Source organism: Sorex fumeus, unplaced genomic scaffold, assembly GCF_029834395.1.
Source record: "Sorex fumeus unplaced genomic scaffold, SorFum_2.1 ptg000165l, whole genome shotgun sequence".
Taxonomy (NCBI): Eukaryota; Metazoa; Chordata; class Mammalia; order Eulipotyphla; family Soricidae; genus Sorex; species Sorex fumeus.
Window position 1 is genome coordinate 474145 of NW_026606222.1, and position 13034 is coordinate 487178.

At 42.8% G+C, this 13034-nt stretch overlaps 1 non-coding gene across 1 annotated transcript; it reads right to left on the bottom strand.

Moving 5' to 3' along the window:
• Positions 1–9441: 9441 nt before the first annotated feature.
• Positions 9442–9548, bottom strand: LOC130016706 (U6 spliceosomal RNA). Its single transcript, XR_008791253.1, has one exon. It is a non-coding gene; the product is annotated as a U6 spliceosomal RNA (small nuclear RNA).
• Positions 9549–13034: the final 3486 nt, after the last annotated feature.

Below are 13034 nucleotides of genomic sequence, written 5' to 3' on the forward strand. Positions count from 1 at the left end.
GTTTTATAGTCTCTTGGCCATTGATGGAATTACATGGCACTGGGGCAATTGGTGGGTGTAACTGTGATAATTTGCAAGTTACATAGTCTCCTTCATATATAATCTTTGTCATAGATACATATAACATGTGTATGTATATATAATGTACATATAATGAAGTAATTATGCTGAAGTCAAAAACCTAAAAAAAAAATTTAATTTGCCTTACTCACGGCCCATTTAGTCAACTCATGGGTAAATACTTTGGACTTCACCCCAAAAATATATTCCAGATTCGTCTCCATCCTACCATATTTCCAATCACTCCTCTTCTGGAAGACTGCAAAGCTTCCTAGTTAATTTCTTAATTCCCATTGTTGTCCCTATAATAAGTTCACTAAAGAGCAGCAAGGCTGGTTTTGTAGAAGATACATCAAACCATTGCACTCTCTTGCTTACAATCCTTCAAAAATATTCAGTACTACCCAACAGAGCATAATCTACAAGTTTTGGCATCCAATTAAGAAGACCTATAAAATTGGGAATGACTCACAAAATTGTAACTGGGAATGGATGTGTGTATTATTAGTAGCAATATTCATGGACATTGCAATAGTTTTTTTAAAATTATTTTAGTATTTATTTTATTGGGGGGTTCTGCTAATGTAGCATTTCAATTTCAGTATACGTGCTGCTGGAGCAAGCAGCAAAGTTTCAATTTTTTTTACTTTGATTACATTAATTATTTCGACAAAAGATGCACCATTATTGTTTAGAGTTTACACCCCACAATCAGAACTGCTGAAAAGGCATTGTGAAATAATTTGTTTTCTACAGTTAGTTATGATGTCATGTGGCTGCAATAGACTTTGGATTTCTCATATTTTACTTATTAAGCCTGAAGGTATTTCTGCCAAGAGCCAGATAATTATGAGATTGGTTTCTGTGGCTCTTGAGCCATGGCTGTGCCAGGGAGCTGCTTGGGGGCGGGAGGTGGGGGTGGAAATTCGTGACCTCGGTAGGGCGTGAAGGACAAGCCAGTACCACCCCCCTTCCCATGAGATTTCAGTTGCCCCGTCAACGCCGACTCATACCTGGCTTTCCAAAAAGCTCCAAGGAGGCTGTCATCTTGCTGCCTAGGGTGAAAATGGCAGAAGGGCATGACACCCCTTCGCTCCCGGGCAGGCATGGTACCATGGATTAATGCATAGTCCATTCACTTTTCTGCCGCAGGCTGCCGGGCTCTGAATTCAGTCCTTGTGGACATTGCACTAGTTTTATCCTTTCAAAATATTCAAAATTCAGGTAAACAGATGGATGATTTGAGAAAAATTCACACTGACGCTCTTGAGATGAGAACTTCAATGTGGGACATTACCAAAGCTAGATGGGATTAAGAAAAGCTTAGATATGCCAGAAGAAAAGATTAGCGAACTTGACAACGTAGCAATAGAAACGATCCAAAATTAAATAATGGAAAGGGAATTTTAAATATTAACAGAGCATTAATGAGCTGGGGGATGAACATAGTTAATTATATGTGTAATTGGATTTCCCCAAGGAAGGGGGACAGAAAATATTTGAGCAAGGTCTATGGAGTCAAGACTTCAGAGCTGCTTTGTACAAGAAGATGTCCTGAAGGTGAATTGAAATCAGTGAGGGTAGGAGGCATTGCTTCAGTAACTTATGACTATAGGCTAACAGGTGTGTTTTATAGATCAATGAGCTCATTTAAAGAGTCAAGAGCAGGACATAAAAGCATAGCACTTAGATGTCTTTCACTTTTCAGGAGTTTGATCTATATTTGGTCCCACCAAATTTAACACCCCTCTTTTGAACACATAATTCTGCAGAAATAGGACATGTCTGTGTGGTGTTCAGGTCACTCGCCTGATTATTTTCTCTCTTCTTTTTTTGAGTTTCTCCTGTTACAATAAGAGACACAGACAATGTTAGATATTTCTTTATCTTTTTCTTGTTTCTTTCTTTAACATCAGCTGACCCATATTGGAGAGCCAGGATAAGGAGTTGCCAGAAAATTGTAATGACATTTTACTTTTCTGTGGCTATAATCTCTAAGGTTGTTACATTATTTGGGGTAGACTAAACTTTATGGAGATTTAAAAAAAAAGAACCTTAAATGCCAACGGATTGACACGGAAAGGCTGATTTATTATTCACTGAAAATCCATTATAAGTCAGTCCACTTGCTCAATCCAACCCTGGCAGGGGGTCAGTCTGCTTCCTTATGTGACACCTCAATGGGTGTGTTCAAGGTTGCCCCTTAGGAGAGGAGAACAATGGAGAGTTTGCCAGAGAGAGATACTCGTTCAGACTAGAGGGAGTCTGCCATATACACACCACACAAACCTTAGTGAACCTACCAGAACTTTAGTCACCAAAAGAGGGCTAGCTGTATAGTCTTTTATGTCGAGAGAGGGGGAAGATAGGGGACATCACATACAGATGAGCGCCAAATAATTTCCAACAGAGCACTGTGTCCTAACATGTGTATAATATGGGTCTTTGGGTATTGATAAAACCCTCTCTTTTGTTTGGCGGGTCACCCCCAGCTGTGCTCAGGGGCTCTTCTTGGCTCTGAGCTGTGGAAGTGTTGGGGGTGCCCTCTGTAGTGCTGGGATCAACTTTAGTCGGCCACATGCAAGGGAAGAGCCTTACCCCTGTACTTTCTCCAGTCTGGATTTTCATTTTTTTCTTTGCCTGCCTCCCTTCATCCATCCATCCATCCCTCCCTCTCTTCCTTCTTTCCTCCCTCCCTCTCTTCCTTCATTCCTTCCTTCATTCCTTCCTTTCTTCCTATATCCCTTCCTTTTATCTTCTTTTATTCCTTTCTTTCTTCCCCCTCCCTCCCTCACACCTGGCTATGCTCAGGACTTACCCCTGGCTCTGTGCTCAAGGGTCACTCCTAGCGGTGCTTAGGAGACCATATTCAATATTTTAAAATAAACCTAGATAAATTGTATACAAGAAAAGTGCTTTACCCTTTGTTCTATCTCCCCAGCACTGAACCTTCATTTTAATATGCCAATTGGTATAGCAGGAGCTTGGATAAGCATGCAGCACTTAAAACCTCCTGGTTTCAGCACTGCTGGGGTGGACAGCTCCACAACCATTGCCAGAGTTACGTTCTCTCTCTCTCTCTCTCTCTCTCTCTCTCTCTCTCTCTCTCTCTCTCTCTCTCTCTCCCTCTCTCTCTCTCTCCCTCCTTCCCTCTCCCTCTCCCTCCCTCCTTGCTCTCTCATTTCTCTCTCCTTTCTCTCCTTTCCTTTCTCCTAAGACAACTGATCAACTTAGACATGTGTGACGGTTCAGGTCCCTCAGGGAAACTCTAAAACAGTAACGGACACAATTCAGTAGATGCATGCTTATGTTTTTCTTTCCTCTAGCAAGACAATTCCGCAATTAATTCTCATCTTTAGGGTGTTACAGCAAGATAAAACAATTTACAACTGGAATAAGTAGTTAATTAATACATATTCTCACTCACTTTCCCTACTCCATTACAGAAGTCTCAACACACTCAAGTCTTTGTCATAGGGTTGACGTGTGTGTGTGTGGTGTTTGTTGGGGCATCACATTTAAAAATTTAATTGAGGGTATTATTACAGAGTTACTACATTAGTACCACCACCAGTGTTTCAAAATCTCTCCACCTTTATTCCAAAGTCCCTTCCCCCACCCCTGTTATCCCTTTAGTTCCCAGTTCTATTCATCTTATCTTGAAATGTGTTTGTACTGGACAACGATTTGTCCAGTCCTTTTCATAGTTTCCTGATACTCTGCATATGAGCAGGATCATGTGGTATCTACCCTTCAATTTCTGACTCCCTTCACACAGTAGGACCCTCTTCAACTTTTAGAGGAAACAAATGAAAGATATATGGTAAAATGAATAAGCAAACCATTAAGTTAACAATAATTACATTTAAATCTTTAATGTGCTAATATAGGATGGAGAAATTAGAGTTCCCCGTAACAAAACTTATTATGGCAATAATTTTACAAAGCATGTATATAGGTAAAGGTAAAGGCCCTCCCGTTGATCGTCGATTTGCTCGAGCGGGCCCAGTAACGTCTCCATTGGAGACTTTGTTGTTACTGTGTCTGGCATATCGAATACTCTCGGTAGCTTGCCGGGCTCTCCGAGAGGGGCGGAGGAATTGAACTCGGGTCGGCCATGTTGGCCGCTTGTAAGGCGAACGCCCTACCACTGTGCTATCACTCCAGCCCAAAGCATGTATATATCAAACAAATTATCCTCTGGTACATTTTAAACTTGTACAGGTATCTGTCAAATGTATCTCAATAAAACTGAGGAATGAAAAAGAAATAAAGTTTCCCAAACTTGGATTGTAAACTTTTACCTCTAAGACAACTTGCAGAATAAATGCCCCAAAAAATACATCTTAGCCTCATTTATAGTTATTTTTGAATAAAGAAAAAAATTATTTTATTATCTTTTTGGGTCACACCTGGCGATGCTCAGGGGTTACTCCTGGCTCTGCACTCAGGAATCATTCCTGGCAGTGCTCAGGGGACCATATAGGATGCTGGGAATTGTACCTGGGTTGACTGCATGCAAGGCAAATGCCCTACTCCTGTGCTATTGCTTCAGCCCCAGAAAAGTATTTTTAATTAAAGGGAATAAAATTGGAAAGAATTTAAAAATTGGGGGCCACACCCGGCGATATTCAGGGGGTTACTCCTGGCTCTTGCTCAGGGTTCACTTCTGGTAGTGCTCAGGCCACCATATGGGATGCCAGGGATCAAATTCAAGTCAGTCACATGCAAGATGAGTGCTCTATGCATTGTGCTCTCTCTCCAGCCTCATGGAGGGAAATTTTTTATGTATGAAAATTTTATTTTTATTTTCTACCAGCATCTTATTTTCTCCCAGCAACGGATGTGCTAGACTGGGTGGGGTCTAGCCTGATGGCCAGAGGTAGGTCTCAAGAGTGGCTGTTAAAAGGCCAGAGATTCCCTTGAAAACTTATTACAAGTTTGACCGAAACTTGTAATCTTTAGTTGAAAAGAACAAACTCTCCCCCCCACACCCCCTCATTAATTGCTGTGCTGGATGGTGAAATTAAACCCAGCAGGTAGGCAGCTCCTATACAGATTTCTGGAGCTATCTCATGCTCTGGTTAATTGTGTCAGCCTACAGAGGATGATTAGCATAATTAATCTTACCCTGTGATGACCCTGGGTGGGATGTGGTGAGTGAGTGACTCTCTCTCTCCGAGTAGCCAAGAAGGAGCGGTTGGCTAATATTTAAGAGCCAAAACAAGCTGGTGGGGTGTCAAGGGACAACTTTACGAATTTAAAGCCCACGGACTGGGGGGAACCCCATGACTTTACATTGTGGTAGTGTCCCAGGTTCTTCTATCTCTTCTAGGAAATTCCCAAGGGCCAGATTTCGTTTATTCGTTTGTTTGTTTGCTTTTTGAGTCTCACCCGGAGATGCTCAGGGGTTACTCCTGGCTCTGCACTCAGAATTACTCCTGGTGGTGCTCAGGGGAACATATGGGATGCTGGGAATTGAACTTGGGTCGGCCGTGTGCAAGGCAAACACCCTACCCACTGTGCTATTTCTCAAGTCCTGCAAGGTCTTCCACATTTTCTAGACTTCTTTTATCACTTAGTGTGAGGATGGACCTCCTGTTGGTTTGGAAAAGAGGAGGTTATTTAGGATAAGATGGGGAGATAACCATCCAAATTAAGATATATTTAGAGGAGGAAATTAAAGTCCTATATAAGAATATGGAGAAAGATAGGAGGTTGAGTAGATGAATGGTTAAGTTGAGGGACTTGTGTTGTTTTGTCCAGCTGCCAAGCTCTACTGTCAACTGATTCCAAACTCTGTCTGGGTAGCACCTTGTTTTAGGGTCACGGCAACCTACTTTCCCCATCAGCTCTCAACTTAGAGGTGCATAATCACCCCCTTTAAATGCAGAATGATGAATTGAACCAAGGGAGATTTTAGTTCTACAATCTTCAAATAGGATCCAGGGATCTGCATTATTAATAAGTGGCTCAGGTTGGTTTGAAGATGTCACTTGGGAAAGTTCCTTTCACTGAGCAAATGTGAATAAAGGTGCTGGTAAGATGGGTTAGGATGAGTGCATGGGGAATACATAATTACATTCACCCTGGAACGGTAGGTAGAGCACAGAGTGTGAGGAGCTTCAGAGAGCAGCCCACCAGGACAACAAACAGATCACCAAGACTTAGATCCCGTGGGACTTGCAGGCAGAATCAAATGAATGAGTTTCTTCTTGGAGAAATGGGTGGATAACAATAAAATCACATCAGAGAAGACATTTTTATTTTTCAGGCTATAGCTCAGCAAAACATTGAATAAGAATGATTCCAACTGGGGCTGGAGCGATATGACAGTGGGCAGGGCACATGTCTTGTACCCAGGCTGGATTGGGTTCAATCCCTAGCACCACATATGGTCCCCTGAGGTCCACCAGGGGTAATTCCCAAGCACTGAGCTAGGAGTAATACCTAAGCACCGCTGGATAAGGCCCCCAAAACTAAATAAGTACATTTCAACCGGCACTTCTCCCCTTGAGATAATGATAGAAAGACTATGCATCACTCTCTCAACTCAAATGTGGTTGGGTGACTCTGCACAAGTCTCATGCCCTCTCTAAGGTCTCACCTCCTCCACTGGAAACCAAGAATCTGGATCCCAGTCAGGATATATCAAATCACTGGAGATAACTTTCCAGCCAGGAGCTCTCTCTAGAGCAAAGCTATCCCCCCCTTCCCCCCATTTAAAAGTTTCCTTGAAATACAAGATCATCATCTTAAAAAGAGATCTTACTGATGGATGAGCTCCAACATGAGACAAGAAGGGGGAATGAAGCCACATCCATTTAAAATCTGACCGAGGAATGAGGAGAATAAAACCTTCTAAGTTACTGGCAGGATGAAATGGGTTTTGTTGTGATATTCATTGCCGTTAAGTTTCTCGGTTCTTTTGAAGGGAGATAAAACACTCTCAAGAATAGCGAACTGTATAACCGGCGAATTTCAGGAACATTCACACATGCAATTTTTGTTGCCAGCGTTCCCTCCTGAATTGTTTTCACTTTCCAGTGGCAGGCTACTTCTCCTGCAGACAAATGAACCCGGGCTTTGAGGTGATGAGGGAAGGCAGGAAGCTGGCTGGGGGAGCTCAGATTTCACAGGCATGGAAGACATCTTGCTGCCTGCTTGGCTGCAGCCAGGCCTAAGAGACAGCTGCAGGGACCCTTTACCTGGAGGAGAGGCGGAGATGGTTTTCAAGAAAGAATCAGGTAGTGTTTGAGATAGGCCTTGCCGGTCATGTGCTTCCGTTTACCTTGTTCAAATCTGCCATTGGAGGTTGGAGCAGGGAATGTTTAGAGCCCAGTGCATATAGGAATGGCTTGACTGTCAGTAAAATGGCTGAGAAAAACGGGGCAAAGGACCACTTTTCAGCTATGAACTTGTATTTGGCTCATTTATCTCTTTTTTTTTTCTTTTTGGGTCACACCCGGCAATGCTCAGGGGTGACTCCTGGCTCTGCACTTAGGAATTACTCCTGGCGGTGGTTGGGGGACCATAGGGGATGCCGGGGATCAAACCCAGGTCAGCTGTGTGCAAAGCAAATGCCCTACCTGCTGTTCTATCACTCTGGCCCCTCATTTAACTCTTAAGTCAGGTCAGTGGGCCCTTCTTGTCCAAGAGATAGAGTCATACGTGGCCTTGAACCCATTCGTCCCTTTTATAGGTGCTGCCTAACATACCCTCATTCTTTGAAAAAAAAGAAAAGAAAGAAAGAAACCCAAAACTTATCCTAAGCCCTAATCCTAATCCTCTTTCTCCTTTAGATAATGAGAAAACAGATATTTGGGTGTGGGTGGGGGGAGGGGAGCATGTAACTCTCCATCACTTTCATTCCAGTTAGTTCTGTCATTGGGCTCATTTTCTGGATCCTCAGATGAGTCTTGGGTCACAAAAACTTCATGCCTCCCTGTTCATACCATCCTTCTAGATGTGGTTGTTGGCTCAAAAGGTATAGGTGACACTATTAGCAAGCAGAGTCAGGGGTATCTTTGCTTAATGTTTGATGACCTTTGCTTGAGTTAAGAGGAAAGTACATGGATAGGATGATCATCATTTAGACAGTCACCTGGGGGTCTCTGCCAGGGATCTCGAAAAGTCACCCAGAGGACAGCCCAGCCAACAGAAGGCCAGGGGACAGAAAAGGAGTCTTGATGAATCCTGCTCCAACGGGACTTGAGTTCAGATCTGTGGGTGAGATATTTTTCAGCTTCAAGAGCACATGGATTCATTTCTCACAGCCCACTGGAATGGGCTAGTAACTAGTCTCCACAGATGTGTGGATCCGTTTCCTTGCCCTGAAAATAGAAAGAACAGCGGCTACAACCTGTGGCATGCTAAACTATAGAAACTCTGAGATGTTACAGAAATCTCCCTTTCCCAGAGCCCAAAGGTAGTATGTTATCTCCAGGGACTTCTGTTTCTCTTCAAAATCTCCTTCTGCAAGACTAAAGCATTTTTTCCCTCAAGCTTTCCGTCGTTTTGATTAATGGGACCTCATAGTTGAGAGTCTTCCATGGACTTATTGCTGCTCTCTTACCTCCTCTGGGGATCAGAGAGGTACAAAGGATCAAGTTAGGATCTTGAATTCTTGTCACAGCTCCCCATGGAAGCACCAGATATTCCTGTTGTTCTTCCAAATCCTGGGTCTCTCATTCTCTTATGTCCTAACAACCCCGATCTAGCTCACCCATGAGGGCAACTTGTCACTGTTTTGTGAACTGTTTTGTGAACTCACCACGAAATGTGAGTTTCAGTTGTGCTGTTCAGGGACAGTCGAACAGTGAGTTGGGAATGAAGTTAGGTCCATGCAAAATATTCCCTACATCTCGACCTTGGCTAGCAATTCAATCCATTAAGAAGGCTCCAACTTGAGACCAGGGAATCTTCTCCCAGCACCATTACAAAGGTGAACCAGATTATCTCTTTAAGGTAGCTGAGCAGTAAGTCTAAGATGAGAGAACAATCTGCAAAGGGGTTGTGGGGTTGGGAGTCTAATCTCATTTTGGAAGAAAATGGCATCTGTGGGGCTGCAGCGATAGCACAGCAGGTAGGGCGTTTTACTTGCATGCAGCCAACCCGGGTTCGATTCCCAGCATCCCATATGATCCCCCGAGCACCGCCAGGAGTAATTTCTGAGAGCAGAGCCAAGAGTAAGCCCTGAGCATTGCTGGGTGTGACCCAAAAAGCAAAAAAAATATATATATAGCATCCATCTGTGAGAATGATCCATGCGGGCACAATGGAATGTACTAAATGCAAGTGCAAAGCCTGGACTCCTCTAAGAGATCAGGAAGACCTTGATTTATATGAGTTTTCCTTTATTATTTCTTTTTCTTTTTTTTTTTAAATATGGAAAGCTTCACGAATTTGCGTGTCATCCTTGTGCAGGGGCCATGCTAATCTTCTCTATATTGTTCCAATTTTAGTATATGTGCTGCCAAAGCGAGCACTCCCTTTATTATTTCTTCCCAGAGAGCCAGACAGCACCCTCATCCCATATCCTATTCTCTTCCCTCAGTTATTCTCTAAAGGAGGTCACGGGAATAGAAGGAGATCCATTTTACAGGTGATGGAATCAAGGCATGGATACGTGAAACAATGGACCTGCTTTGTGAATCTCATCTACTCTAGGCTGTGGACCAGGGAAACATATACTTTGAATGCAGGAGGACCTGGACTTTTCTTGCTATTAATTAGGCTTCCCTGAGGGCATGAGGTAACTAGAAAAATGAAAATAAGAAAAGAACCACCATGCCAAGTAAAGAGTGAAGTAATTAGATGAAAGTCAATATTAACAAGCTTCTGTGATTCCAGGCACCCAAAGGCAAGGATTCGGAAGCTTCTGCCACTTAGCCATGTTATAGACTAGCGGCCTAGGGGAAGGGATGTGGCATAGGAATCGATTCTTTGCCGGCTGATTAGTTGTTCAATATTTTCTAGAGTGGCCAACAGTCCCATTGCAGCCAGAATCATGAGGCTCCTGCAGACAGGAACTGCTTAAATACAGAATCAGCTTAGGAAACAGAGCCCTGGGCCTCCACAGACCCACAGTTTCCCCTACATCTCGACCTTGGCTAGCAATTCAATCCATTATGCCAAGGAGAGGATTATCACTCTCCACACAGTTGACTTGAAATCCCCTCATCTCTGTGGTTGGAGAAGATAATGGAGCAGAAGGGCAGTTCTGCAGAGAGTTCTTCAAGTCCACCAGTCATCCTGGCATAGAAGCCTCTGGATTCCGCTCTCAGTGCCACAACCTTTAAGCCGTTGTCTCCAAGTTCCATCGGCTCTCTGTGATCCCTCTGCTGCCCACCCCATGCCAATAGGGTTACATGCCATCTTCAACTTCCTGGAACTTCTGGCACATATTTCTAGAGGTCCTCTTACTCCACTCATGATCATTCTTCCCTATCTGTCCTTTTCAACAAAGTCATGGAGGATTTTCTACAGCAAAGTTTGTAGAAGTCCTAATGATCTTGAGTGACTGTGGCATTGGGCAGGGGACATGGCTTCTAAACTTGAACTTTCTCATCAATAAATTGGGACTAATATCTCTCTCTCTGTCTCCGTCTCTCTCTCTGTGAGGGGGTGGGGGTTGGTGGGGGGGTGTTGAGGACTAAAATGTGAGTATCAATTTTCAACCCACAGTAAGCAAACAACACATACCAAGCCTGCATTATTACTGTGACCATTTGTCCTGCATGGACTCAGAGAGCTGGCTCATTTTGAGTTTGTGCATGTGTTTCTATTCATATTCCTGTTGAGTCCATCTCTGAACAATCAGGACACACCCTCTCGCCATTGCTCTATTCCATGATTCCAGTGGAATACAGTCCACTTCCCATGACTGTCAGTGCATATGCAAATGCCTGTTTAAGGATTATGGTCATGTCACAGGAAGTTTGTTCTTCTCCATACCCATTATATTAAGGTAGTTTGTACCTGCCAGAAATCAGTGCAGTGCCTTTCTTTTTCCCTTTTGCTTTAAAATTAATTGTGTTAGAAAGCCCCAATTAAGGTCTCCAAGCATAATATATAAGGTTCACTTACAGTCTAAGATTAGCAAGTATTAGGCTAAAAAAAGGCCAGGAGAAATGTACATTCCTCTCCCCTCTGCAATGGAAACTTTCCCCTTTGATAAGTAAACTCCAGTGATTTCAGATGTGGTTAAAGCTTATTTGGAATAACAATGGAGATAAGGCAGCCTGGGGGAGAAGAAGAATGAAAAATCAATAAGCTAGAACATTTTTTCAGGCAAAAGGTGAAGGTTATACACTAATTTATCTTGTTTTCTTGATAAAACTGTCTTTGTATTCTACTCCCCTTTCAGTGCTCATAGTGACAAAGGGAGAGGGTGGTATTGAGAAAAAATGACACGGGTTTTGTTTTCTAAATTTGTGTAAAATCTCTTCTCCCTGGGGCTCGCCTAGACCAGCTCTGCTCTAAGAATATTTTAGAATCTTCTAGTCAGTGCGTTTATTTTCTTTTTCTTTTTCTTTCTTTCTTTATCTCACTCTTTATCTCTCTCTTTTTTAATTATAGAGTATAGTGGGGCTCTGCCCAGGTCACTTCAACCATGCACTAAACAAATATTCAAATATTTATGAGCTTCCCTTGACAAGTCTCACATTGCTTTTGATATAAATGCAGGGAAGGGAAGGAAGGAAGAATAGAGGAAAGGAAGGAAAGGAGGGAAGGGGAAAGAAGAGAGGGAGAGAGGGGAAGATTTTAAGAAACGATGGAATGATCTAGGCATTCGGGGGTGGAGGTCAGATGAGAGGGAACCTTGGGGACATTGGTGGAAGGCAGTTGACTTTGGGGGTAGGATTGGTGCTGAGACATTGTATGACTAAAACCCCACTGTGAATAATTTTATAAATCATGGTGCTTTAACAAAAATGATTTTTAAAAATAATAACAGGAGCTGGAGAGATAGCACAGCAGGTAGGATGCTTGCCTTGTATGCAATGGACCCAATTTGAGTTCCTGGCATTTTATATGGCCCATTGAGCTCACCAGGAGTGATTCCTGAGTGCAGAGCCAAGGGTAACCCCAGGATATGCCGGGTGTGGCCCCCAAAGCAAAAAAAAAAAAAAAAACCAAAGACAACCCTCCCCCCCAAATTCAAAACAACAAAAAAGCACCAACCAACCTAAAAAACCAACCTCACAACTAACAAAAACCCAACAGGCTCAAAATAGAGTCAAGTTTATTACAATCAGCCCAAGACTGATTTCAGTGTTTCTCAAAGGGAGAATTTTAAGTCAATCAATCTAAAATCTCCTTGTCAGCCCAGTGAAATGATCAGCTGACTAACCATCCCCATACCTCGCCTCCCCTTAAGGAAGGTGACTTTTTTTAAAATTTAGGAGTACTGCTATTTATTCAACCACTGATTAGCTGATTGAATTGGGCATGAACTCCACCTTAATATTTTTTTTCATTTTTTATAATTTTATTTATTGAATCACCATGAGAGCAGTTACAAAGCTTTTGGGTTTAAGTCTCGGTCATAAAATGAAACACCTGTACCTTCACCAGTTCCCATTCTCCACCACAAAAACCCCAGTATACCCACATCCCACACCTTTCCCCTACCTGTGGGGCAGATGATTTCCACATTACTCTCTCTCTACTTTGATTACATTTAATATTTTGACACCAGACCCACCATTATTATTTGGGATTTTACCCCAACACTCAGATCTGCTGAAAAGGCAACAGTAGACAATTTGCTTTCTATTGCTGGTTAAGAATAACATATGATGTCGTGTGGCTGCAGTAGTGGCCGTGCGATTTTGAAATTCCAAAATTTTAACACTTAAATCTGGAAAGATTTCTGCCAAAACCTGTTGGGTTCCGAGATTTGTTCCTGAGTCTCTGGGATCACGGCCGTTCAGCAGCTTGATCAGAAGCCAGAAGGGCCGTTCATGGGC